The 27,105-nt window shown below is 49.5% G+C and overlaps 1 protein-coding gene across 1 annotated transcript in view; it reads right to left on the bottom strand.

The window, feature by feature from the left end:
* LOC147097281 (hydroxylysine kinase-like) overlaps positions 1-23,925 on the bottom strand; it is a 75,711-nt gene extending 51,786 nt beyond the window's left edge. The window contains exon 1 of the mRNA XM_085972100.1: positions 23,800-23,925. The gene's annotated coding sequence lies outside the window, so the exon portion shown is untranslated. The remainder of the gene's footprint in view (positions 1-23,799) is intronic.
* Between the last annotated feature and the right edge of the window lie 3,180 nt (positions 23,926-27,105).

Raw genomic sequence — 27,105 nt, 5'->3', positions numbered from 1 at the left:
TCTGCGGCCGCAGAAATGCCTGTCTGCACCCCTCACTATTGAGTCTCCTACCACTATTGCCCTTCCACTCTTACTCCTCCCACCTTGTGCAGCTGAGCCACCCACAGTGCCGTGAACTTGGCACAGGCTGCACTCCCCAGAGGAACCGTCACTTTCACCGTTTTCCAACACAGAAAAACGGTTGTTGAGTGAGATGCACTCTGGGGCTTTCCTGACTACCTGCCTGCCCCTCTTCTTCTGACTGGTGGTCACTCATTCCCCCTCTGACTGCACTTTCTTAAGCTGCGGGGTGACCACATCTAAAAACGTGCTATCCACGTAACTCTCAGCCTCGCGGATACACCGCGGTGCCTCCAGTGGACGCTGGAGCTCCGAAAATCGGATCTCAAGTTGGCCAACCCATTGGCACTTACTGCACATGTGGTCATCCTGACTGCAAGAAGCGTCTAGGAATTCCCACATGCTGCAAGCCGTGCAATGCACGGGACTGAGGTCCCCTGCCATAATTTTAATTTAAAAACTCTTACCTCAAATTTAAACTCTCGGATTCTCGCTCTCCCGAACTACCTTAACGATGAACTACCTTAAAAGAAATAAACTTAAAATTGAAGGGAAAAAAAGCACTCACCCACTACTCACCAATCAGCTTCTTCCCCTCTGCCGGCGTCACTTTCCGTACTGTGACGTCACTCTCGAATTCTGCCGCCACTCCCGCCGCTCGACTGGGCCTGAAAATCACCGACCTTTATTTTCTCCCACAGCCGCTGCTCCCTCGCTCCCGCTGCTGCCTGGACTCAGGCAGTGCTGGCCATACCCTGGTGTGAGGCTGGAGTTGTGGCTGCAGCAGGTAACGTAGCTCCTTGGTAAAGTGACGGGGCCTCATACATTGCTCCTCAGTCAAGTTGAGGTAGAAGGGGCGCTCCCTTATGACCCGCGGTGGATATGGCCTCCTGCTGTGTCCCCTCCCCCTCTTCTGGCAGCTTCTCCTGCTCTGTGGTACCTTTCCATGCTCCTCCCAATCGCGCGCTATTCCCAAAGGCACTCTTATCATACCACCCACTACCCCAGTCTATTTGTTAGGCAAACAGCAACTGGAGTGCAAAAGCAGTCAAAGCTGTCTCTCTGCAGACAGAGTGAACTTTCAGCAGCGCTGAAACGAAGCCAAAAACGCCTAGAAGTCAAACAATAGCCGGAAATAGTATAGCAGCAACTAACCTAAATATTTGAAGTAGAAAAAATTGCAGGGCTATGGGGAAAGAGCCGAGAGTGGGACTAACTGGATTGCTCTTCGAGAGAGCTGGCGCAGACTCGATGGGCTGAATGGCCTCCTCTGTGCTGCACTATTCTATGATTCAATATGGTGAGCGGATTCCTGCATGTAGTGCGGGAACCTCATCTGCATAATTTGTTTCTTGCTTTGAACGTTGTCTGTGTGCGCCCCTGAAGTGAGCGCTGCTTCCTCGACCAAAATGGCGGTCGGAAATGTGCATGCGCTTCCTGTCTGCCATTTTGGGACCTTAGCTGCCCAACTTCAAGGCCACAATACGGAAAACACAAGACATCAATAGTCTGTCATCTGCTGCCACTCTTTGTGTGACTCATGATAGAACAGGCTCATTTGCCTTTTTTTTTTTGCATTGAGTGCAGCCATAGGAAGAGGAGGAGAACATTTATCCTGTTCTGCCATGTGGCTGATCTGTATCTTAACTCCATCCACCCTCCTTGGTTCTGTAACCCTTAATACCCTTGTGTAACAAAAATCTATCAATCTCAGTTTTGAAATTATAAATTGACCCCCAGCCTCAACAGCTTTTTGGGGGAGAGTGTTCCAGATTTCCACTACCCTTTGTGTGAAGAGGTGCTTCCTGACATCACCCCTGAACGGCCTGGCTCTAATTTTAAGGTTCTGCCCCCTTGTTCTCCCACCAGGGGAAATAGTTTCTGTCTACCTTATCAAATCCTTTCATCATCTTAAACACCTCAATTAGATCACCCCTTAATCTTCTATATTGTGAGAATCCTGGGAAGTCTCCAGTTTGGATTCTCCCTACTAACCAACATGAACTGAATGAAATAAGTATTATTAGCTTGTGGCGACACGCCACCACTGGACATAATCCGCTCACGGCGGCACAGACAGTCTAAGCAGAAGCCCCCAGCCGGGGGCCCTTTCCTCCAGCAACTTGTTGCCCGCAGGGACAGGCTGCCGGGAGCACTTCCTGTCTGGGAAGTATTTAAGTGGATGCGCGGGCTTTTCTAGTTCCTGTTTGACATGTGAATGGAATAAAGCAGTTGTGTTTTCAATAGCTCTGGTCTCGACTCCCACGTTTGCCGCGGTATCTCAACACTGGTGACCCCGACGCTCAGGACGAATCCTAAGCTAGCATGGCGGATACAAACGCAGTCACGGTTAAATTACCAGGCTTTTGAGAGAACCTCGCCGAAGCCTGGTTCGTTCAAGCTGAGTCCAGATTCCGGCTGAAAGGCATTACAGTCGACGCCACGAAGTACGACTACCTCGTCGCCTCGCTCACCTACGCTACAGTCCCCAAGGTTTGGGCAGCGCTGCAGAATCCACCAACGGATGGCAAGTACGAACATCTGAAGGCTGCGCTACTTAAAAAATTTCAAACGTCCTCTTACCAGCACCACTGCCAACTCCTGGACCTCCCCGGCCTTGGTGACGCTTCACCATCAGACCTGCTTTCCCACATGCTGTCCCTCTCAGACGACAAAAATCCCGGCGCCCTTTTTCGCACGCTTTTCATTCGGCAGCTCCCCGCCAGCATCCGCCCACTCATTGTGGAGTCTGACTCCACGGACCTGAATGATATAGCCGAAAAGGCCGACCGGCTGCTCTCTGCACAGGCCGCTCGCGACGTCGCGCCCGACCTCACGGCAACGACCACGCGGTCTTCCCGGGCCGCTAGGCCCGACCGCCCTACCACTCCGGGTCACTGCTACTACCACACCCATTTTGGCGCTAGGGCTCAACGTTACACGCCACCGTGTACCTTCAAACCCCCCCCCGCACCGGCCCCCGCGATGGCCGCGGGGCAGAAGGAGCCCCTACTGTACGTCACCGACGACAGAACCAACCGCCGATTTCTGTGCGACACAGGGGCCCAGCACAGCATCACCCCCGCCTCCGCCCTCGAGATCCAACGCGGCACACGGGGTATCACACTGGCTGCAGCCAACGGCTCTGACATCCGCACATATGGCACCCGCATGGTCACGCTCGACCTCGCGGGCCGCCGCTACCGCTGGGAGTTCCTCACAGCCAAGGTCCTCTGCCCACTCATCGGCGCCGACTTCCTACGCGCCCACGGCCTCCTTGTCGACATTCCGAGGCACCGCCTCGTCGACATCAACACTATGGCCCCCATCCTCGGCGCCTTTACCCCGGCCCGTTCGGCCGGCCTGACGACCTACTGCCTCGCCAGAGCCATGGACGACTACTCGGCACTCCTAGCTGAGTTTCCCGCCCTCACTAACCCGACCTTTTCGGCCAAAGCCGCCAAGCACGGTGTGGAACACTATATCCCCACCACCGGCCCCCCAGTTTCAGCCCACGCCCGCAGACTCAACCCGGCCAAGCTGGAAATCGCGCGGGCCGAGTTCACCACCATGGAACAACTCGGCATCATCCGCCGTTCCAGCAGCCCTTGGGCCTCGCCCCTCCACATCGCCCCCAAGCCCGGCGGAGGCTGGCGCCCTTGCGGGGACTACCGCCGCCTCAACGACGCCACCACCCCCGATCGATACCCGGTGCCACACATCCAGGACTTCTCGGCCCGACTGGCCGGACGAACCGTCTTTTCCAAAGTCGACCTGGTGCGCGGTTACCACCAAGTCCCCGTACACCCCGTGGACATCCCCAAAACGGCCGTCATCACCCCATTCGGCCTGTTCGAGTTCCTGAGGATGCCCTTCGGCCTCAAGAATGCAGCACAGGCTTTCCAGCGCCTTATGGACTCAGTCCTCCGGGACCTGAACTTCCTATTCGTCTATCTAGACGACATTCTCATGGCCAGCTCCTCCAAACAGGAACACCTCGAACACCTTCGCATCCTGTTCGGGCGCCTAGCCCAACACGGGCTCATCCTCAGCCCGGCGAAGTGCCAATTCGGCCTAACCGAGATCGATTTTCTCGGTCACCACATCACCCCTGCTGGGGCCGTTCCCCTGCCCAACAAGGTGCAGGCCGTCCAGCAATTTCCCCGCCCCACAACCATCAAGGGCCTCCAGGAGTTCCTCGGGATGGTGAACTTCTACAACAGGTTCATCCCCAGAGCTGCAGCCCTCATGAAGCCCCTATACGACTCCCTCCGAGGAAAATCCGGCAAGATGGACGTAGCCTGGACCACTGACACGGCAGCCGCCTTCGACGCCACCAAAAACGCGCTCGCCGACGCCACTCTGCTCGCGCACCCGAGGGCCGATGCCCGGGTCGCGCTCACCACCGACGCCTCCGACCACGAGGTCGGGGCCGTGTTCGAGCAGTGGGTCAATGGCGCGTGGCAGCCACTTGCCTTCTACAGCCGCCAACTGCGCCCCCCGGAGGTCAAATACTCCACTTTCGACCGCGAGCTTCTCGCGCTCCACCTGTCGGTCCGCCATTTCAGGTTCCTCCTGGAAGGCCGCCCCTTCACCGCGTATGTGGACCACAAGCCACTCACATACGCGATGGCCAAGCACACCGAACCCTGGTCCACTAGGCAGCAACGCCAGCTCGCGGCCGTGTCCGAGTTTACTACGGACATTCAGCACGTCTCCAGTAGAGACAACGTGGTCGCCGACTGCCTTTCCCGTCCCGCCATCTGTGCGAATCACCTCGCGGTCGACTACGCACAACTAGCAGCGGCCCAGCTCACGGACCCAGACCTCCTCTCGGCGGCTACCAGCCTGCCAGGGCTACGCCTAGCCAAGGTCGCGCACGGGCCCGAAGCCACGGCAGTCACTTGCGACGTCTCACTCGGCCACCCCAGGCCGGTCATCCCTGAGACCTGGCGCCGCCGCGTCTTTGACGCGCTCCACGGGCTCTCTCACCCGGGTTCCCGCGCATCCGTCAAACTCCTCTCCAAGCGCTTTGTCTGGCGCGACCTCAGCAGAGATGTTCGGACTTGGGCCACCTCCTGCCTCGCCTGCCAACGGGCTAAGGTACAGCTGCACACCAAAGCACTCCTGGGAGACTTCGAGGTACCCAGCCGCCACTTCGACCACGTACACGTCGACATCGTCGGTCCCCTGCCGCCATCGCAAGGCCAAACTTATCTCCTCACGATGGTCGACCGCTACACACGCTGGCCTGAGGCAGTGCCGCTGTCCTCCACCACCACAGCCGACATCGCCAGGGCGTTCGTTAACACCTGGGTTGCGAGGTTCGGCGTACCGGCCGACATAACCTCCGACAGAGCGCCCAGTTCACCTCCGAACTCTGGACGGCCACAGCACGTAACCTCGGGGTGACGCTCCACCGCACCACAGCGTACCACCCGCAGGCCAACAGACTTTGTGAACGCTTCCACAGGTCACTCAAGGCCTCCCTCCGCGCCGGCCTGCAGGACAGTACCTGGACTGACCGCCTGCCGTGGGTGCTACTCGGCCTACGCACCGCGGTCAAGGAAGACCTCCAGTCCTCGGCAGCGGAGTTAGTCTACGGACAACCGCTGCGCGTCCCAGGCGAATTCCTTCCGGAGCCTACCAAGCCTTGGTCGGCCGAACAGCAGCGGCTCAACTCTTTCTCTTCTGCTCAGCAGTTCGCCCCACTTCCAGTCAACCGGCACGGCGAACTCGCACCTCACGTCCCGCCAAATTTACAGCAGGCGCGCTTCGTCTTCGTGCGACACGACGCGCACCGCGGGCCCCTGCGACCCCCGTACGAGGTACTACAAACCGGGGACAAGGTCTTCAAGCTGCGACTCGGCGACAGGGTCGACACAGTCTCCATCGACCGGCTCAAACCAGCACACACAGAACCAGGGGAACAGGTCCCCGTGGCCCAGCCTCCAACTGGAGGCCGTCCCCCCGGCAAGCCAGCACAGCCGGCGGCGAACCACCCGACCCAACCAACCAGACCGGCGACCACTCACAGCCGCTGCGGTAGAACCATTAGACCACCGTCACGACTCGTCCACTCCTCCTAAGCGGATTCTGGGGGGAGCTCTGTGGCGACACGCCACCACTGGACATAATCCGCTCACGGCGGCACAGACAGTCTAAGCAGAAGCCCCCAGCCGGGGGCCCTTTCCTCCAGCAACTTGTTGCCCGCAGGGACAGGCTGCCGGGAGCACTTCCTGTCTGGGAAGTATTTAAGTGGATGCGCGGGCTTTTCTAGTTCCTGTTTGACATGTGAATGGAATAAAGCAGTTGTGTTTTCAATAGCTCTGGTCTCGACTCCCACGTTTGCCGCGGTATCTCAACAAGCTATAGGTTCAGGTTTATATTATGGAACGGTTACACGATGTACAACGATTCTTGAAGAATCCTGCTTTTAAACTAGTGTAACATGCCCTGGGTAGACCTGATCAGATTAAAAATGGAAGAAACCAAGGCACTGGGCCCTGCTTGGCCTCAGCAAGCTCATCAGCAAAACACACACCTTGTCTGTGGGAACAGAACTAGTAGAATTCCAGGGATTGAGATACGAGGCAAAGGGACTGAAAGATTATCATGGACTAGTTGGTTTTTAGAATACTTGTTCTAATATCTTATAATCATTAATGGGCCTAGGGCAGTGTCCTAGGTTCAACCCTCTTCAGCTGCTTCATCAATGAGCTTCCCTCCAACATAAGGTCAGAAATGGGGATGTTCGCTGATGACTGCACAGTGTTCAGTGCCATTCGCAACTCCTCAGATAATGAAGCAGTCCATGCCCACATGCAACAAGACCTGGACGACATTCAGGCTTGGGCTGACAAGTGGCAAGTAACATTCATGCCACACAAGTGCCAGGCAATGACTATCTCCAACATGAGAGTCTAACCACCTCCCCTTGACATTCAACGGCATTACCATCGCCGAATCCCCCACCATCAACATCCTGGGAGTCACCATTGACCAGAAACTTAACTGGACCAGCCACATAAATACTGTGGCAACAAGAGCAGGTCAGAGGCTAGGTATTCTGCGGTGTCTCATCTCCTGACTCCCCAAAGCCTTTCCACCATCTACAATAGACAAGTAAGGAGTGTGATGGAATACTCTCCACTTGCCTGGATGAGTGCCGCTCCAACAACACTCAAGAAGCTGGACACCATCCAGGACAAAGCAGCCCGCTTGATTGGCACCCCATCCACCACCGGCGTACCGTGGCTGCAGTGTGTACCATCTACAAGATGCACTGCAGCAACTCGCCAAGGCTTCTTTGGCAGCACCTCCCAAACCCGCGACCTCTTCCACCTAGAAGGACAAGGGCAGCAGGCGCATGGGAACACCACCACCTCCAAGTTCTGCTCCAAGTCACACAACATCCTGACTTGAAAGTATATCGCCGATCCTTCATCGTTGCTGGGTCAAAATCCTGGAACTCCCTCCCTAACAGCACTGTGGGAGTACCTTCACCACACGGACTGCAGCGGTTCAAGAGGGCGGTTCACCACCACCTTCTCGTGGGCAACTAGGGATGGGCAATAAATGCTGGCCTTGCCAGCGGCGCCCACATCCCATGAACGAATAAAAAAAATAAAATCTTATAACTATTAATCTCTTATAATCATCAGTAATGGGTTTAATGGATTTATAATCGTGTGTAAGAATTAAATGTAGAAGTTTATAATCAACAACTGTATGCAATGATAACCTGAATTATATATGACATGTAACCTTTTTGCTTAGTGTTAAATCTGTGAGTTGTTCAAGTAATTAATACTCAGACTTAATCAGTAACAATAAAACAGGTCTTTACTGGTTGGAGGTAGGGACTATACGTAGGTCTTTACTTCATGCCCACAGGCGGGAACTGAGGGGAGATCAGTACCCACAGTACTATTTATACCCCTATGGCCAGGAGTGGTACTGCGTATCACTACGCCCAACAAGTAGTGCAGTCCTGTCCATAGGTTCAAAGTAGCACACATATTACATACACAACATTCCTCCCTTCCTAGCTTTACAGTCATCTCCCCATTTAACATAACGTAATAACATATATACATATATAACTTCAGGTTTACATAACAGAATAACATAGATACATAGATAACTTCATGTCAAAACAGATCACAGATTCAGTCTCTGCGGAAAACAGTTCACAGATTCAGTCTCTGTGGTGGAGTCGGTTCACGTTGCTGGAGTGACTCATTCAATAGTCCTTCCATGGATTTAACAGTTTGAACTTCCGAACTGAATTGGCTCCGTTCGGAGGGACCACGTGTGTGATCTGGTAGAGGTGATAATGGTTCAGATGGGTCATCTTCTGTTTCGACTTTTCCTTTTCTGCTTCTTGGAGACTCTCTGGGCTCCATTGTCAGCTGCCACAGCTGCCAGCTGCATGCGCAGTTCCTCCTTCTCTTCCTCCTGTTTCCGTCGTAGAGCCAGCTTCTCCCGATGTTCCGTAGACTTTTGGTGCTCCTCCATGATTTCTGCACTTTGGGAGTCGAAGTTACAAGCTGGGCAGGACAGGACATCGTAATATTCGGTGTCGTCCACCAGGTCATAGTAATATTCGGTGTCGTCCTGAGCTAGACCAGTGAGAGGGTCGTCTATTTCCTCCATACCCAGCTGGACGTTAGCCAGCTCTTGTTCCAAATCCAGACATCTTTCCTGAAGAGACTTCTTCATGTGTACCTCTGCATCCAGCTTTTTCTGGGCTTTCAGCAAGTCGTTTACTAGTGACCTCATTTGTGATTTTAATACTTCAACTTCCTTTGGAGATTGATTGATCGGACTATTCAATCCCTCTACCGGAGCAGCTGTTTCAGCGGTCTGTTGTTCTACGTTGACGTGAGTCAGCGTACTTTTGGCATCCAAGGGCTGCTCTGTTGCAGTCATCTCAGTCTGTGTTGCCACCTCAGCTCTTCCAATAACCTTTGAGAGCTCCGAACCCCTTTCGTTTGAATATTGAAGTTCGTGTTCAAGTTTTTCCCATTTCAGAGTCCTGTCCTTCAGCATATGCAGGAGTTGGCTGACCGTTAACTCCTCTGACATCAGACGTTTTGCGTGCTCCTGTTCCATTTTCTCCATCAGCTGCTTCTGTTGTCTTTCCAGATTCTCCAACTCTATATCAAAGAACTCTTTCGTTGCATTCAACTCTTGCTCACAACGGCGAAGCATTTGTTCTAATTGCTGTTGTAGTTTGAAATGGAGTTGAGTTCGAGCCCGGTGTCCCTCAGAAATGGGCACATCAGTAGACTTGCCAGACTCAGAATCCACAGTTAAACTATGTTGTTGTTGCTCAGTGGAATTCTGTGCTGAAACTTTGTCTTTTGCACCTGAGTTGGGCTTACCATCATCCGTTCCAGAGTCTGGGCCGACTATCTTCACCGAGTTCTCACTCGTTATTGTTTGTAGGAAATGCCAGTCCATATTCATTTTCCTAATCCACTCCCGTCCTAGTAGTGGAGGACCTCCTTCAGATATCACATATAAGTCCATTATTTGACTGTCTTCGCCCTTGTGGACCACTGCAACCTCTATTTTCCCGATGGGGTACACTCTTTGCCCCGTGTATGTTTCCAATATAATCCCCGTATCCTGTAGGGGAATATGTTGGAATAACTTTCCGTAATCTTTCTTATTTATGACCGTCAATGCCGATCCAGTGTCCAATTCCAGTTTTACTTGGACTCCTTCTATCTGAAGAGTGACCCAAATTGTCTGGAGGTCTGCACCCTTACCAGCGTTGAGTACTCTTAAGCTAGCCAGTTCATTACTGCTAGCGTCTGAATCGGACTCCTGTTCGGTCACCTTGTGTACCTTTGCATATTTTCCTTGCGGTGACTTCTTGTTGCTGGTCTTCTTCGCTGACCTGCATACTCTAGCTATATGTCCAAGCCTACCACAAGTTCTACATTCTTGGTTTTTAAACCAACACTGGTTCTGATCATGCGCTGTCTTTCCACAACGATAACATTTGCCAGAACTCACACCCAATTTGTGTGCACTGAGCTCCGGTGACCGTAGCTGCATTACTGCCGTGCCTCTCGCTGCGGCTTCGTGTGCTGCTGCCATAGTGACCGCCTTCTCAAGCGTCAGCTCATTCTCCTCGAGCAGTCGCTTTTGTGTATCCTGTTTAAATAAACCACACACAAATTTGTCTCGAAGTGCCTCTGTCAGTCCCGTTCCAAACTGGCAATATTTCGCTAATTTACGCAATTCCAGCAAATAATCAGCATTGCTTTCATGCTGTAGCTGCCTTCTGTCGTAAAATTTCAATCATTCCGCTAGCATCAGCGGCGTGGGGTTTAGATGATCTTTCAGGACAGTAACAATCTCATCGAACGTCTTATCCGCCGGTTCATCTGGTGATAACAGGTGTTTCAATTGCCCGTATGTCTTCGCACCCATTAAATTTAATAATGTTAGAGCTTTATCTTGGTCACGAATTTTATTGGCCTTACAATAATTTTTTACTCTTTCAACATATATGGCCCAATCTTCGAGGTCACTATCAAAGGTGCTAATATTCCCGTGTTTAGGCATTGTAGATTTGCAATTTCTCAGATTTTTTAATTTTTTTTTTACTGCTATCCAAGATGGCGGCTTCCCGCTCTTGCCGTCGTCCTCCGCCCACAAAATGGCGGTTTTCCCATGCTTGGCGGTCTTCACCCGTCCCCCAACGCCGTCTCCCTTCAGCCCCCGAGTGCGGCCCTTATCTTCGCCGCGATCGCCCGAGTGCGGCCCTTATCAGCGGATGCAATCGCTGGATCGCGAAGCGGCTCTCGGCTCTTATCAGGAGATGCGATCGCTCTGTTGAAACGCCTCCCGCTCGAAGCGGCTCTCGCGCCCTATTCCTCCAGCTCCCCCAGCCCCGTTCGTGCGGCCAACGCGGTCGACTGCCTGTCGCGTCGCTGCCCGGCTCAGACAACGGCTTACCCACCACCAAGCTGGAGAAGAAGCTGACGGTCGCCGATGGAGGCTCCGAGGTCAGGATGTCTTCCAGTGGGGTGGAGAGGGTGGAAACCTCTCTGCAACGTCCTGGCTGTGGACGAAGCTGCCGTGGAGTGACTGCCGCAGGGTCCGAATCAGACTCGTCGCCAGTGTTAAATCTGTGAGTTGTTCAAGTAATTAATACTCAGACTTAATCAGTAACAATAAAACAGGTCTTTACTGGTTAGAGGTAGGGACTATACATAGGTCTTTACTTCATGCCCACAGGCGGGAACTGAGGGGAGATCAGTACCCACAGTACTATTTATACCCCTATGGCCAGGAGTGGTACTGCGTATCACTATGCCCAACAAGTAGTGCAGTCCTGTCCATAGGTTCAAAGTAGCACACATATTACATACACAACATTCCTCCCTTCCTAGCTTTACAGTCATCTCCCCATTTAACATAACGTAATAACATATATACATATATAACTTCAGGTTTACATAACAGAACATAGATACATAGATAACTTCATGTCAAAACAGATCACAGATTCAGTCTCTGCGGAAAACAGTTCACAGATTCAATCTCTGTGGTGGAGTCGGTTCACGTTGCTGGAGTGACTCATTCAATAGTCCTTCCATGGATTTAACAGTTTGAACTTCCGAACTGAATTGGCTCCGTTCGGAGGGACCACGTGTGTGATCTGGTAGAGGTAATAATGGTTCAGATGGGTCATCTTCTGTTTCGACTTTTCCTTTTCTGCTTCTTGGAGACTCTCTGGGCTCCACTGTCAGCTGCCAGCTGCATGCGCAGTTCCTCCTTCTCTCCCTCCTTTTTCCGTAGTAGAGCCACCTTCTCCCGATGTTCCGTAGACTTTCGGTGCTCCTCCATGATTTCTGTATGGTGGGAGTCGAAGTTACAAGTTGGGCAGGACAGGACATAGTAATATTCGGTGTCGTCCTGATCTAGGCCAGTGAGAGGGTCTTCTATTTCCTCCATACCCAGCTGGGCGTTAGCCAGCTTTTGTTCCAAGTCCAGACATCTTTCCTGAAGAGACTTCTTCATGCGTACCTCTTCATCCAGCTTTTTCTGGGCTTTCAGCAAGTCGTTTACTAATGACCTCATTTGAGATTTTACTACTTCAACTTCTTTTGGAGATTGATTGATCGGACTATTCAATCCCTCTACCGGAGCAGCTGTTTCAGCGGTCTGTTGTTCTACGTTGACGTGAGTCAGCGTACTTTTGGCATCCAAGGGCTGCTCTGTTGCAGTCATCTCAGTCTGTGTTGCCACCTCAGCTCTTCCAATAACCTTTGAGAGCTCCGAACTCCTTTCGTTTGAATATTGAAGTTCGTGTTCAAGTTTTTCCCATTTCAGAGTCCTGTCCTTCAGCATATGCAGGAGTTGGCTGACCGTTAACTCCTCTGACGTCAGACGTTTTGTGTGCTCCTGCTCCATTTTCTCCATCAGCTGCTTCTGTTGTCTTTCCAGATTCTCCAACTCTATATCAAAGAACTCTTTCGTTGCATTCAACTCTTGCTCACAACGGCGAAGCATTTGTTCTAATTGCTGTTGTAGTTTGAAATGGAGTTGAGTTCGAGCCCGGTGTCCCTCAGAAATGGGCACATCAGTAGACTTGCCAGACTCAGAATCCACAGTTAAACTATGTTGTTGTTGCTCAGTGGAATTCTGTGCTGAAACTTTGTCTTTTGCACCTGAGTTGGGCTTACCATCATCCGTTCCAGAGTCTGGGCCGACTATCTTCACCGAGTTCTCACTCGTTATTGTTTGTAGGAAATGCCAGTCCATATTCATTTTCCTAATCCACTCCCGTCCTAGTAGTGGAGGACCTCCTTCAGATATCACATATAAGTCCATTATTTGACTGTCTTCGCCCTTGTGGACCACTGCAACCTCTATTTTCCCGATGGGGTACACTCTTTGCCCCGTGTATGTTTCCAATATAATCCCCGTATCCTGTAGGGGAATATGTTGGAATAACTTTCCGTAATCTTTCTTATTTATGACCGTCAATGCCGATCCAGTGTCCAATTCCAGTTTTACTTGGACTCCTTCTATCTGAAGAGTGACCCAAATTGTCTGGAGGTCTGCACCCTTACCAGCGTTGAGTACTCTTAAGCTAGCCAGTTCATTACTGCTAGCGTCTGAATCGGACTCCTGTTCGGTCACCTTGTGTACCTTTGCGTATTTTCCTTGCGGTGACTTCTTGTTGCTGGTCTTCTTCGCTGACCTGCATACTCTAGCTATATGTCCAAGCCTACCACAAGTTCTACATTCTTGGTTTTTAAACCAACACTGGTTCTGATCATGCGTTGTCTTTCCACAACGATAACATTTGCCAGAACTCACACCCAATTTGTGTGCACTGAGCTCCGGTGACCGTAGCTGCATTACTGCCGTGCCTCTCGCTGTGGCTTCGTGTGCTGCTGCCATAGTGACCGCCTTCTCAAGCGTCAGCTCATTCTCCTCGAGCAGTCGCTTTTGTGTATCCTGTTTAAATAAACCACACACAAATTTGTCTCGAAGTGCCTCTGTCAGTCCCGTTCCAAACTGGCAATATTTCGCTAATTTACGCAATTCCAGCAAATAATCAGCATTGCTTTCATGCTGTAGCTGCCTTCTGTCGTAAAATTTAAATCGTTCCGCTAGCATCAGCGGCGTGGGGTTTAGATGATCTTTCAGGACAGTAACAATCTCATCGAACGTCTTATCCGCCGGTTCATCTGGTGATAACAGGTGTTTCAATTGCCCGTATGTCTTCGCACCCATTAAATTTAATAATGTTAGTGCTTTATCAGCCTCATGAATTTTATTGGCCTTACAATAATTTTTAACTCGTTCAACATATATGGCCCAATCTTCGATGTCACTATCAAAGTTGCTAATATTCCCGTGTTTAGGCATTGTAGTACTTTATCAGATTTGCAATTTCTCAGATTTTTTTTTTTACTGCTATCCAAGATGGCGGCTTCCCGCTCTTGCCGTCGTCCTCCGCCCACAAAATGGCGGTTTTCCCACGCTTGGCGGTCTTCACCCGTCCCCCAATGCCGTCTCCCTTCAGCCCCCGAGTGCGGCCCTTATCTTCGCCGCGATCGCCCGAGTGCGGCCCTTATCAGCGGATGCGATCGCTGGATCGCGAAGCGGCTCTCGGCTCTTATCAGGAGATGCGATCGCTCTGTTGAAACGCCTCCCGCTCGAAGCGGCTCTCGCGCCCTATTCCTCCAGCTCCCCCAGCTCCGTTCGTGCGGCCAACGCGGTCGACTGCCTGTCGCGTCGCTGCCCGGCTCAGACAACGGCTTACCCACCACCAAGCTGGAGAAGAAGCTGACGGTCGCCGATGGAGGCTCCGAGGTCAGGATGTCTTCCAGTGGGGTGGAGAGGGTGGAAACCTCTCTGCAACGTCCTGGCTGTGGACGAAGCTGCCATGGAGTGACTGCCGCAGGGTCCGAATCAGACTCGTCGCCAGTGTTAAATCTGTGAGTTGTTCAAGTAATTAATACTCAGACTTAATCAGTAACAATAAAACAGGTCTTTACTGGTTAGAGGTAGGGACTATACATAGGTCTTTACTTCATGCCCACAGGCGGGAACTGAGGGGAGATCAGTACCCACAGTACTATTTATACCCCTATGGCCAGGAGTGGTACTGCGTATCACTACGCCCAACAAGTAGTGCAGTCCTGTCCATAGGTTCAAAGTAGCACACATATTACATACACAACAATTAATCTCTTATAATCATCAGTAATGGGTTTAATGGATTTATAATCGTGTGTAAGAATTAAATGTAGAAGTTTATAATCAACAACTGTATGCAATGATAACCTGAATTATATATGACATGTAACCTTTTTGCTTATAATTAAAAATCTGTGAGTAAGCTGTAACCACAACACAGCCTAGCATTGGGGGGAGGGGGGAGAAGGAAGATTGCCATGGTCGAATAGCGTGCAGCTAGCCTGGGAAACAAGGTCATGTGTTGCTGCCACTGTTGGAATGTTGTGATGTCTGAAGTGAATTAAAACATAGGCAAAGAGCAAGGATGCCATAGCTTTACACATGGGGACATCTTCCGTTTGTGTTGCCACAACTACCCCAGATACTTGTCTTGATGGTCAAAAACAGATGACGCGAGGGTGTCACAAGACTAGAACCTGCGTAAGCCAGGGTGCTGTGGACATGGCACCTTCATGATTGGATTTGGGGTTTGGGGTGTAAGCCAGTGATTGGTTCAGGAGGACTCCATTGGTTTTGAATGAGAGTAATGGTATAAGAAGGGGGTCTCTCAGACACTTAGGTTGGAGAGGCATTCGGCTGGAAGCTTGGGACCATCCATCAGATGGGCCAAGGAGGGATGGGCTGGTGGAGGGACCACACGTGTGACACCAACCGGACGTAGAGTCGAGAGGTCTGAGGGGCCGGCAGGGGTTTGCTTGGGGAGATCGCGACCTCTACTCAGAGCATAACGGGCAATATAAATCTTGCTTGCGCCTTGTATGACTACTGCTCAGATGCTGTAACATATCAAGTCTCACTTACACTGAATAAAATATAATCACTGTCACCAATATGGGTCAAGTCGAATCTTTTGGAACTTAGGAGTGAAAGGATTAATTGGCAAGAAACCCATAATTCTAGCAATATTCAAGGAATACAAGCCAAGTCTATGAAACCTGTCCGCATAATTTAATCCTTTTAGCCTGGTATCACTCTGGTGAATCTGTGCTGCGTCCCCTCCAAGGCCAATATATCCTTCCTGAGGTGTGGTGCCTAGAACTGAACGCAGTGCTCCAGATGGGGTCTAACCAGAGCTCTCTACAGTTGTAACATAACTTGCACCCTTTGTATTCCAGCCCTCTTGAGATAAAGGACAATATCCCATTAGCCTTTTCAATTATGTTTTGTCCCTGTCCACTAGCTTTAAGCTGTTTCTGTACCTGGACCCCTAAATCTCTTTGCTCCGCCACAGTTCCCAGCTTCTCGCAATTTATTAAATACTCTGATCAATCTTTCTTAGGTCCAAAGTCTCACATTGAACTCCATCCGCCACAGTTTTGCCCACTCACTTTATCGATCAATGTCCCTTTGCAACTTTCTGCTCCCATCTTACTGTGCCACCTAACTTAGTGTTGTCAGCAAACATAGATATACGGCTCCCTTTTCCTTCATCCAAGTCATTTACAAGTATAGTGAAAAGCTGAGGTTCCTGTACAGATCCCTGGGGGACACCACTAGTCACATCCTGAGCACATACCCATTATCCCTACTCTGTCTCCTACCTCCTCACCAATTCCCTATCCAAGCCAATAGGTTTCCTCCAATTCCATGCACACTCATTTCAGTCAACAGTCTCTTGTGTGGAACCTTGTCGAATGCCTTCTGGAAGTCCATACAAATAGCATCCATAGACATTCCCGTATCTACCATGTCTGTTACCTCCAAGAAATTCAACTAGGTTCATTACTTCCTCTTTACAAATCCATGCTGGCTCTCTCTGATCAGTTCAAATTTGTCCAAAAGAATGTAGTAACTTTCCCACCCTGACTAATATGTCTATAATTTCTGAGATTATCTCTCTCGCCCATCTTAAATAATGGAGTGCAATTGCAATTTTCCAATCCAAGGGGCCAATTCCTGAATTGAGAGAGCTTTGAAAGATCATGACCAATGTTCCCAATAATTTTTTTTTGGGCACGAGGTTCTGCCATTGAAAAGCCGGCACGCCGGCTGTGCGGATGGTCCAGAGAGCTGCGCGGCTTAAAGGGAACATTGATCATGACCAACGCAGCAACAATTTCCTCACCTACCTCTTTTAAATACCCTAGGGTGGAATCCATCTGGTCCCGGAGGTTTGTCAATTTTTAATAACATTCGTTTCTCCATCACCACGTTTTTACTTGTATTGAATGTAGTTAGTTCCTCCCCTTGATTTATTTTTAGATTTCCTTGTAACTCTGGTACTTTATCCTCATCCTCTACTGCGAAGACCGATTCAAAGTAGCTTCACGGAAACCCAGCGTAAGCTCGAGGAACAGCATCTCATTTTCCGATTGGGAACTTTACAGTCTTCCGGACTCAATATCGAGTTCAACAATTTCAGATCATAACCTCGGCCCCTATTACATTTTTACATATATTTTTTATCCACACTTGTGTTTTGTACCCTTCCCCCTTTTTTCTCTCCCGCATGGCAGCTGTCTCCCATTCTGCCAGCGCATTTCACACCTAATCTAGAGCCGTCTTTTGTCTCCACTAGTCCTACCACCATCTCGTCTGGTTTTGAATACCTCTTAATGTCTCTTCACTTCTCTTTTGTTCTTTTATCCCCATTTCCCAGCCCCCAAACTGACCTTTTAATCCGTTTCATTTCCGGTGTTTTTTCAGTCCTGACAAAGGGTTTCGACCTGAAACGTTGACTCTATTTCTCTCTCCACGGATGTTGCCTGGCCTGCTGAGTTTTTCCAGCATTTTCTGCTGTTATTTCAGATTTCCAGCATCCGCAGTATTTTGCTATCGTCAAGTAGCTATTTTGTAAGTCTGCCATTTCTTGAATTCCAGTCTCATCTGCTTGTCATTAAGGGGCCCACATTACTCTTAGCCAACCTCTTTCTCTTAATATATCTGTAAAAACCTTTAGTGTTGTCCTTGATATCCCTCGCAAGCTTTTTCTCGTGTTCCCTTTACTCGGCTTTTACCACTTTTTGTATCCCTTTGCTGTTTTTTATACCTCCCCCAATCCGCGGGATCTCTACTGTTCTTTACCTTCCTATAAGCCCTTTTAGTTTTATACTATCCCTCACTCCCCTTGTTGACCACGGTTATTTCATTACACACGTAGAGCTCTTGCCCCTTAGGGGTATGTACAGGTCTTGTATTCAGCCAAATACTTTATTGAACACCTCCCGCTGTTCATCCGCTAATCGTTCTGCCCAGTCTACTGTGGTCAAATTCATAGAAACATAGAAGATAGGAGCAGGAGTAGGCCATTCGGCCCCTCGAGCCTGCTCCACCATTCAATGCGATCATGGCTGATCATCCAAATTCAGTACCCGGTCCCTGCTTTTTCCCCATACCCCTTGATCCCTTTAGCCTTAAGAAATATATCCAACTCCTTCTTGAATATATTTAATGAATTGGCCTCTACTGCCTTCTGTGGTAGAGAATTCCACAGGTTCACCACTCTCTGGGTGAAGAAATTCCTCCTAATTTCTGCCCTAAATGGCCTACCCCTTATCCTTAGACTGTGACCCTTGGTTCTGGACTCCCCGACCATCGGGAACATTCTTCCTGCATCTAGTCTGTCCAGTCCTGTCAGAATTTTATAAGTTTCAATGAGATCCCCTCTCATTCTTCTAAACTCCAGCGAGTACAAGCCCAATCGACCCAATCTCTCCTCATACGGCATTCCTGCCATCCCAGGTATCAGCCTGGTGAATTTTCGCTGAACTCCCTCCATGGCAAGAACATCCTTCCTCAGATAAGGCGACCAAAACTGCACACAATACTCAAAATGTGGTCTCACCAAGGCCCTGTACAACTGCAGCAAGACATCCTTGTTCCTGTACTCAAACCCTCTCGCTACGAAGGCCAACATACCATTTGCCTTCTTAACCGCCTCATTCCTCCAAAGTCAGCCTTTCCTAAACTTAAACCTTGGTTTGTGACTCACCCTTCTCTCTCTCAAACCTAGTATTGAATTCCATCACATTATGGTCACTGTTAGCTGGGTGATCCCTTACCGTTAGATTATTAACTAATTCAGGCTCGTTACTCAGTATTAAATCTAGTAGGGCCTGTTCTCTTGTTGGTTCAAGAACATATTGTTTCAGAAAACTGTTCCGAATACACTCAAGATATTTGCTGCCATTGGGACATGAGCAGTCCTGCTATGTGAAAATTAAAGTCTCCATTATAACGACTCTGCTTTTGCAACAAGCTTCTCTGATCTCCATACGTATGTATCCCGCTACTTTATCACTGCTATCTGGAGGCCTATAAAAACTCCCAGCAAAGTTTTGCATTCTTTTCTATTCCTCAATTTTACCCAGCGCGTTTCTACTACCTGTTCACCCTTACTGATGGACCCTCTTTCTAACGCTGTAATCGTGCCCCTCGTCAATTGGTGCTACTCTGGCTCCCTTTCCAATTTCTCCGACCTTTCTACAGACAGTATAACCTGGAATTTTTATCTCCCAGTCATGCCCAGCTTGTAGCCAGGTCTCAGTGATGGCCACTACGTCATACTCTTTAAGCTGAATCTGCACCTCTAATTCACTTGTTTTATTTCTTATGCTACATGCATTAGCATATAGAACTTTTAACTGGGCAATAGGCTGTCCTGCCTTTATGCCCTGATGTTGTTTTTAAACATATGCTTTAACTTATCACATGCCTTGTTTTTTTTTAATCATTTCCATTGTATTTATCAATTATTTTGTTATTGGTTCCTATATGTTTTTCTGAACCCGAGGTATTTACATTACCTTTAACACAATTGATGACCTGGATTGCCCTCATCCCTTTTTTCAGTCTTTAGGCTATTTTTATTTCTGTCTGAGCCCTCGCCACACCACTGTGCCCACAACTCCCCCCCCCCCCCGCCTCCCCTTTATTGGTTTAAAGTCCTTTCTACAGCCCTATTTATGCTTTCTGCTAGAACCTTGGTCCCAGCCCGGTTCAGGTGAAGCCTGTCCCAGCGGTACAGCGCCTTCCTGTCCCAGTACTGGTGCCCATGTCCCATGAAACTGAACTCCTGTTTCCTTTAGCCATGTAGTAACTTTCCTAATCTGTTTGTCCTGATGCCAATTTGCACATGGCACAGGTAACCCTCAAGGTCCTGCTGTTTAATTTAGCCCCTGGTACTCTCTCAGCAGCACCTCCTCCCTTTTCATAGAAACATAGAAGATAGGAGCAGGCGAGACAGAGGGGGGTGTAAAAGGGGAGGGGGTGTTGCAATATTAATTAAGGAGTCAATTACTGCTGTAAGGAGGGATGATATATTAGCGGGTTCCTCTAATGAGGCCATATGGGTAGAACTTAAAAACAAAAAGGGGCAAGCACTTTGCTGGGAGTGTACTATAGGCCCCCAAACAGTCAGGGGGAGATAGAGGAACAGATATGTAGGCAAATCTCAGAAAAGTGCGAAAATAATAGGGTAATAATAGTGGGGGATTTCAACTTCCCCAATATAAATTGGGATAGTCAGAGTGTGAAAGGCTTAGAGGGTGCAGAATTCTTAAAGTGCATCCAGGAGAGCTTTTTGAGCCAACATGTAGAAAGTCCTACAAGAGAGGGGGCGGTACTGGACCTAATTCTGGGGAATGTAGCCGGGCAAGTGGTGGAAGTGTCAGTAGGAGAGCATTTTGGCGACAGTGACCACAATTCGGTGAGATTTAAGGTGGTCATGGAAAAAGACAAAGACGGCCCGGAAATAAGGGTTCTAAATTGGGGGAAGGCCGATTTTAATATGATAAGGCAGGATCTGGCCAAATTGGACTGGGAGCAGCTACTTATAGGAAAATCCGCATCAAAACAGTGGGAGACTTTCAGAAGGGAAATAGAGAGAGTACAACGCCAACATGTTCCTGTAAAGGTCAAGGGTGGGACCAACAAGCAAAGGGAACCTTGGATGACAAGGGATATACAAAAATGCATTAGAAATAAAAGGGGGGCTTTTGGCAGTTACAGAAGACTAAAGACGGAAGAAGCCCTAGAGGAGTATAAAAAATGCAGGGGCATACTTAAAAAAGAAATTAGGAGGGCGAGGAGGGGCCATGAAATAACACTGGCGAGCAAAATAAAGGAAAATCCTAAGATGTTTTATAAGTATATTAAGGGCAAGAGGATAACCAGGGAAAGGGTAGGGCCCATTAGGGACCAAAGTGGCAATCTGTGTGTAGAGCCAGATGATGTAGGCGGGGTTTTAAATGAATTTTTTGCATCTGTGTTCACTATGGAGAAAGACGATGCAGACATAGAAATCGGGCAAGGGGGCTGTGACATACTTGAACATATTAGCATCGAGAGGGAGGAGGTGCTAGCGGTTTTAGCAGGCCAAAAAGTGGATAAATCCCCAGGCCCAGACGAGATGTATCCCAGGCTGCTGTGGGAGGCAAAGGAGGAGATTGCAGGGGCTCTGACACAAATTTTCAGAACCTCTCTGGCCACAGGGGATGTACCAGAGGACTGGAGAACAGCTAACGTAGTACCATTATTCAAGAAGGGTAGCAGGGATAAACCAGGGAATTACAGGCCAGTGAGCCTAACATCTGTGGTAGGGAAATTATTGGAAAAAATTCTGAGGGGCAAAATTAGTCTCCACTTGGAGAGGCAAGGATTAATCGGGGATAGTCAGCATGGCTTTGTCAAGGGTAAATCATGTCTGACAAATCTGATTGAATTTTTCGAGGGGGTGACTAGGGGGGTGGATGAGGGAAATGCTGTGGATGTGGTTTACATGGACTTCAGTAAAGCTTTTGACAAAGTCCCGCATAGGAGACTGGTCAAGAAGGTAAGAGCCCATGGGATCCAGGGTGCCTTGGCGCGTTGGATCATAAACTGGCTGAGTGGCAGGAGGCAGAGGGTGATGGTCGAAGGTTGCTTTTGTGACTGGAAGCCTGTGTCCAGTGGGGTACCTCAGGGATCGGTGCTGGGTCCCTTGTTGTTTGTGATCTACATAAATGATTTGGATGAGAATGTAAAAGGTATGATCAGTAAGTTCGCAGATGACACGAAAATTGGTGGGGTGGTAAATTGTGAGGAGGAAAGCCTCAGGCTACAGGACGATATAAACGGGTTGGTCAGATGGGCGGAAAAGTGGCAAATGGAATTTAACCCTGAAAAGTGCGAGGTGATGCATTTTGGACGGACAAATAAGGCAAGGGAATACACAATGAGTGGTAGGACCCTAGGAAGTACAGAGGGTCAGAGGGACCTTGGTGTACATGTACATAGATCCCTGAAGGCAGCGGAACAGGTAGATAAGGTGGTTAAAAAGGCATATGGGATACTTGCCTTCATTAGCCAAGGCATAGAATATAAGAGCAGGGAGGTTATGATGGAGCTGTACAAAACGCTGGTGAGGCCACAGCTGGAGTACTGTGTGCAGTTCTGGTCGCCTCACTATAGGAAGGATGTGATTGCTTTGGAGAGGGTGCAGAGAAGATTCACCAGGATGTTACCTGGGATGGAGCGCCTCAGCTATGAAGAGAGGCTGGACAGGCTGGGGTTGTTTTCCTTGGAGCAAAGAAGGCTGAGGGGGGACCTGATTGAGGTGTACAAAATGATGAGGGGCATAGATAGGGTAGACAAAGAGGAACTTTTCCCCTTAGTAGGGGGGTCAATAACAAGGGGGCATAGATTCAGGGTAAGGGGCAGGAGATTTAGAGGGGATTTGAGGAGGAACTTTTTCACCCAGAGGGTGGTTGGAATGTGGAACTCAATGCCTGAAAGGGTGGTGGAGGCAGGAACCCTCACAACATTCAAGAAGCATTTGGATGAGCACTTGAAATGCCATTGCATACAAGGCTATGGACCAAATGCTGGAAAATGGGATTAGACTGGACAGGGATGGATGGGCGGCGCAGACACGATGGGCTGAAGGGCCTCTTTCTGTGCTGTAAAACTCTATGACTCTATGAGGAGTAGGCCATTCGGCCCCTCGAGCCTGCTCCGCCATTCAATGCGATCATGGCTGATCATCCAAATTCAGTACCCTGTCCCTGCTTTCTCCCCATATCCCTTGATCCCTTTAGCCTTAAGAAATATATCGAACTCCTTCTTGAATATATTTAATGAATTGGCCTCTACTGCCTTCTGTGGTAGAGAATTCCACAGGTTCACCACTCTCTGGGTGAAGAAATTCCTCCTCATTTCTGTCCTAAATGGCTTACCCCTTATCCTTAGACTGTGACCCCTGGTTCTGGACTCCCTGACCATCGGGAACATCCTTCCTGCATCTAGTCTGTCCAGTCCTGTTAGAATTTTAAAAGTTTCAATGAGATCCCCTCTCATTCTTCTAAACTCCAGCGAGTATAAGCCCAATCAACCCAATCTCTCATCATACGTCATTCCTGCCATCCCAGGTATCAGCCTGGTGTTCTACCCTATGTCATTGGTTCTGACAATGGGATCTGCCCCCCTCCCTTTCCAGCTGCATCAAGATATCCCTTACCCAACACTCCCTTCGGGACTCTCAATCGTGGCTGCAGAGGGTGCTACCTATCCCCCTAGTTATTGAATCCCCTATAACCACACCATTTCTATTCTGCTCCTCTGCCTCTTGCACAGGTCAGTGTTCTGGCTGTCCTCCCCAGAGTTTTTCTGCTTATCCTCACAGATATCAAGTACATTGCGCCTGTTAGATAGGGCCAGTGTCCTCGGGACCTCCTCCCCTTGGCCCCCCTTACCCTGCTGACTGACTGTCACACTCTCCCCTTCCTGTTTTACTCTGAGGTGTGACCGCGCTCTGGAGTAAACTATCCAGAAATCCCTCCCCCGCCCTTAAGTAGTAATGTCTCCAGCTCGCACTCCAGCTCAATGACTGCGCCAGAGACATTTCCTGCCAATGTAGCAGTCCGGAATAGATTCACTTTCTACAATCTGCTACACACAAAAGTAATTATGAAATTAAAAATGGCAAAGCAGCTGCAAGTATAGAATCTGAGTTATGCCTGCAGTCAACTACCAATCACGTCACTACTTCAAAAGAAAGACAAATTCATGAAAATAAAACGTTACCTTGCAACTGGAAGTTCCGATCAGAGCTATGCCGTCCAGAGCAGTGCGATTTTTGGACTAAGTAGTTACCAAGGCAACCAGAGGAATGTCCGTTCAAAGGTCAGAGCCTTGTTTAAATGGGCTCCAGTCCCATGGAAATCGAGCAAAAACTTGCAAGTAGAACTTTTTCAACTGACTCCATTTAACCCTTTTCGAGCCAGCTAAAAGAGAACTGTTTGTGCTCCAGGATCTCAACAATGTGATTATTGCCAGAAACTATAATCGTAGAATCTTATAGCACAGGAGGAGGCCATTCGGCCCATAGTGTCTGTGCCGGCTCTTTGAAAGACCTCTCCAATTAGTCTCACCCCCTGCTTTTCTCCCGTAGCCCTGCAAATTTCTCCTTTTCAATTATTCATTTATTCAATTCCCTTTCGAAAGTTACTCTTGAATCTACTTCCACTGCTTTGGAATTTGGACAGCAACAAACATCACGATATTACGATCTCCAGATAAATTCTCACCCTTATGCTCCTGACATCACGGACAATGCTTACTCTTTAAGCACAATGCAGGTTTTGGTCACAGTGCAGGAAAGCGGGTATGGCCTTTGTCACAAGGCAAATGGAGAAGGAGTGCTGAAAGCAGGGTTTGGAGCCTGTATGCAGTACTCATTGATCTAATCAAGGCGTTCAACACCAGCAACCATCCTGGTCCAAGGTTGCACCCAGCAACATTTGGATTCCATCAACTTTGTTGAACAGCGGCAGAATGGGATGCTTGGATATAGCACATGGGCAGATTCTGTCTGATCCCGTTGGACAGCCTCGTGCTCTATGGTGCCTTGGACGGCATTCTGGCTGTTCTGCCCACAGTCTTTCTTCTTATCCTCACAGGTATTGAGTATTACATTTTGGTAAGAAAAATAAGGAGGTCACATATTACTTGGAAAAGAAGAATGTAAATGGGGTAGAAGATAAGAGTGAGATGAGCAAAGGGATCTCGGGAGTACAAATACACAAATCACTAAAAGTAGCGTCGCAGGTTAATAAGGCCATAAAAAAAGCAAACCAAGCACTAGGGTTTATTTCTAGAGGGATAGAATTGAAAAGTAGAGAAGTTATGCTAAATTTGCATTGAACCTTGGTTAGACCACACTTGGGAGTACTGTGTACAGTTCTGGTCGACATATTATAACAAGGATATAGAGGCACTGGAGAGGATTTAAAAGGACGATACCAGAAATGCGAGGTTATACCCATCAGGAAAGGATGAACAGGCTGGGTCTCTTTTCTCTTGAAAAGAGAAGGCTGAGGGGTGACCTAATAGAGGTCTTTAAAATTATGAAACATTTTGATAGAGTGGATACAGAGAGAGTGTTTCCACTTGTGGGGAAGAGCAAAACTAGAGGCCATCAATATAAGATATTCACCAAGAAATCCAATAGGGAATTCAGAAGAAACTTCTTTACCCAGAGAGTGGTGAGAATGTGGAACTCACTACCACAGGGAGTGGCTGAAGCGAATAGTATAGATGCATTTAAGGGGAGGCTGGACAAGCTGATAAGAGTTAGATGAGGAAAGACGGGAGGAGGCTCGAGTGGAGCATAAATGCCGGTATGGACTGGTTGGGCCGAATGGCCTGTTTCTTTGCTGTATATCCCATGGGCTAGAAATTCGGCTCCTTTGCGTCTGCCATTAGTGCCTCTGGGGGGCGCTTACGGGGCGCAAAGGGCTTTATGCCTGGGGGGGGGGGGGGGGGGTGCGGAAAAAGCGCCTCGCGAGAAATTCGGCGGGGCATTGCTAAGGTGCTACCCGATAGCGCTGCGCCTCTGCTGGTAACATCCCGGGCCGCTGCGCCGCTGGCAATGACCTCATCGCCGTGCGCCGCGACCTCTTACCATCCTGTGGCAGAAATTCGGCTGCGCCCCGCGAGGCTACCGCAGGCGGTGTCAGCGCCAGCCAAATGGGGTAGTAGTTAATGGGGAGGTGCGACCACGACCCGTGCTGCCATTTTCAATTTTGGGCCGACCTCCAGGTCAGCCCTCTGTGGTGGGCCGTGGTGTGGTCCTGGCCGCCATCGCGCAGCTGCCTTGGCACCACACCGCCTTGGTGGCCTAGTGTGGGCCATTGGAGGCCCTGCAGAGTGCGCAGCGGCCCTTCCCTTTAACTGAAGGGGCGGGACGTTGAAAGGCGGAGCTTCCGCCAAGCGCTGCCGATCGCGCCCTGACATCGCCTCGGGTACCGCCCCACCAGAAAGAGGAGCGCCCGAGATTGCGCTCCATTTCCTGGGCGGGGCGGTGTGGTAAACCACTTTTATCGTTCACTATTGTTACACTATAGTCATCACTGTTATATCGTTACTCTATGGTTATCACTGTTCACACTGTTGTATCACTATACGAGGTCGCCTCTTGTCACACTGTTATACCTGGGCTGACCACTGCTGACTCCGCCCACGGCTCCACCTACCTGCCCAGGTATAAAGGTGGTCGACTGGCTGGTATTCCTCCTTGTTGGATCTGATCACCCATGAGGGTGGGCTCTGTTATTTAGCCAATAAAAACCTATAGTTACTTTCTTAACTCGTCGCTTTTCATTGGATAAATTGATAGGTATATCAATTTTATTGGCTAAATTTTAAAATGTCGTTACTTGAGCAGCCAAACGAGCAGCCAGACGAGCAGCCAAACGACCAGCCAGACGCCCAGCTACAACAGCCACAGCAGCCGGCTTGGCTGCGAGCCCTCCGACCACCGTACCTGGATCTAAACCCACAGGCAGCAAACTCAGCCCTCGACTTCGAACACTGGCTGAGCTGTTTCGAGTCCTACCTGGGAGAATCCGGCGTGCCTCAGAAATCCAAGCTAAGAGTTCTGACCGCCCAAGTGAGCCCTAAAGTATTCGCACTCATCCGGGACCTTAAAACATACGAGGACGCCATCAACCGGCTGAAACGACAGTACCAGAGCCCGGTAAATTCCATGTATGCCAGACACCTCCTAAGATCCCGCCCGCAACAGCCAGGAGAGTCTGTAGATGAATTATTACAGGCGCTACAAGCACTCGGCAGGGACTGTAACTTTAAAGCGGTAACGGCGGCAGAAAATACTGAAGACAATGTCCGCGATGCCTTCGTGAAAGGCCTGCGGTCCGACTACTCACGGCAAAGACTGCTTGAAGCAAAGGACCTCGACCTGGACAAAGCTGCAGCCCTCGCTCGCTCCCTAGAAGTGGCCCATCGGGACCTCGAGGCATATTCCAGGTACTGTAATTTGCGACCCTGGGACTCGGGACCGACCCCGACCGCAATACCCCCCGCACCTAC

The sequence above is a fragment of the Somniosus microcephalus genome, chromosome 32, assembly GCF_052327205.1.
Source record: "Somniosus microcephalus isolate GS21.2 chromosome 32, FLI_Smic_1.0, whole genome shotgun sequence".
Classification (NCBI taxonomy): domain Eukaryota; kingdom Metazoa; phylum Chordata; class Chondrichthyes; order Squaliformes; family Somniosidae; genus Somniosus; species Somniosus microcephalus.
This window is presented reverse-complemented; position numbering and strand designations above follow the sequence as displayed.